The sequence below is a fragment of the Aptenodytes forsteri genome, unplaced genomic scaffold, assembly GCF_000699145.1.
Source record: "Aptenodytes forsteri isolate BGI_AS27 unplaced genomic scaffold, ASM69914v1 Scaffold123, whole genome shotgun sequence".
NCBI lineage: Eukaryota > Metazoa > Chordata > Aves > Sphenisciformes > Spheniscidae > Aptenodytes > Aptenodytes forsteri.
In genome coordinates, this window is record NW_008794408.1 from 2,701,899 (window position 1) to 2,704,022 (window position 2,124).

The window sequence follows — 2,124 nt, forward strand, 5'->3', positions numbered from 1 at the left end:
TATCGCCTCTTTAAAACCAAACCAAACAAAACAAAAAAAGTTTTCAAAGCCTAATTTCCACCAGATACATTTATTTTCCGTTGAAAGCAGAATTAAAACAATACGCGCGAGTAGATGCCATTAAACCTAAGCCATCTTTTGCTGTTAATCACAGGAGAGAATGATTACAAAAGTCAGTAAAGGAGCACTGTGTTTTAAACGCAAAAATCCAGATTTTTAGGAAGAATAAGCTCAGAGGAGGAGGAGGACCGAAGCAGCCCAAGTAACAAGGAGGGACCCTGAATAAGAGTTAAAATTCAGTGTCAGGTTACTTCTCGATATTGCAGGGAACATGCCGTTCCTGGAAGGGATTTGTGGTTGTGAAATGCATCCCTTGCTAAAATACCGTTTGATGCTTGTGTCGAAGAGGAAACCAAAACAATCTTTGCCTTTTAAGCCCCGATTTCAAAACAAAACCAAAAGAAAAAAGAAAAGAAAGAAAAGAAAAGAAAAGAAAAGAAAAGAAAAAATCTTTGCCCCCCGATTTCAAAGCAAAACCAAAAGAAAAAAGAAAAGAAAAAAGAAAAGAAAAGAAAAGAAAAGAAAAGAAGAATTTCAAACTGCAGCTTTGAACAGCTTTCCTGGCGATATTTGCTTCAAACCTCACAGGCGGAGTGCCCCTGTGCTCCCGAGGTCTCCCTGCCCTCCCTTCCCCCGTTTCTGCTGTTTGGATGGTAGGTTCAGAAGCAAATGCCCTGCTAAATAATTGCTAGAATCTGGGGAGGGGGAGAGGAAAAAAAAAAAAAGGAAGGGAAAATGCGCACCAGCATTCAGGTGCTAACCTACTTATTTGAAAGTAATTTATTTTCCATTTTGCCCGTTTTCCCCCTTTAGAACAGAACGCTGAAAGAAAGAATAAGTGCTTTAACATTTCAATGTTGTGCTCTGGTAATTACTTTTTCACTTTTCCCCTAAGTTCCAATGTGAAAACCTCACAGGGGGGTCTTTGCTGTAGCAGGGCTACAGTTCGCAATCCCAAGCGCAAGATCTGCAATTACAAACCCATTCGGTGCCCTTCCCTATCATTAATATGCACAAAATCCAGCCGCTAATCTTATAATCTGTTTTGTTTCATCGATTGCTTGCCTAGCGCCAGGCGGGAAAGAAAAAGAGAGACAGAAAAAGAAAGAAAGAGGAGAAGAATAAAGCCGGAAAAACACGGGAAGCTTCCTAAAGTAAACGAAAAAGCAAATAAATCGCATTTTATGTCTTATAAAGCGAAAACGGTTAAGACTGTTAAATGGAAGCAGGATTTTCCGCTGAGGGTGTGCGTCAGGGAAATTTAAGGAGAAATCTGAACACATCCAGCGGCGGAAGGAAACGCAAAGACTTGCACAGTTGATTTCTCCGCGTACGGGTCACGAAATGAAGTTCCTTAAGCAGTCAGCTGCGGGAGCAAGAGGTTGCGCGTAAACACCTCAAGAAAGCTTATTATTATTTCTTGGGTTGAGTGCGGGAGCGGAGGCGGCGGGCGGCGTTCGGGTGCTCCTCCGCCGCCCCCCGCGCTGCCCTCCGCGGCCGCGCATCTCCCGCGGGCTCGTCACACGTTGTCACGAAGACTTCAGTAAAACAATGAAGACATTATTTTTTGAAATCCTCTTCTCTCCCTACACCTCCCACCCCCCCCGGCGCGGTATTAAGGGAATAAAACAATCTACGCCACACGGGTCCTATTGAGATTAATGAAAAAATTATGCAAAAAAGCAAAAAAAAACCCCCAAACCAAACCCAAACCCTGTATCTCATAAATCTAATTTTCCGTTCCCTGCGCCAGGTCTCGCCTCCGTCTTGCCTTGCACCTGATGATTTATTAACGTAATCTGCGGGGATAACTACACATGTGCCCAGCTCCGGCTTGTCCCAGCTCATCTTCTAAGTAATTGTTTCTCATTAGTTCTGATAATGTTTTAATAGTGTTACCCATAATTTAGTCATCCAAGAATTAATAACGGAGGGTGCCCTGAAACGCGGGGAGGCTGGGGTGAGCTGCGAGGCGCAATATAAACAGGTAGTCTTTAATTAATCAGATTAGGCGGTCCCCGCGCTGTAAGGGATCACCCGGCCCAGCGCCCTCGGACGGGCGGG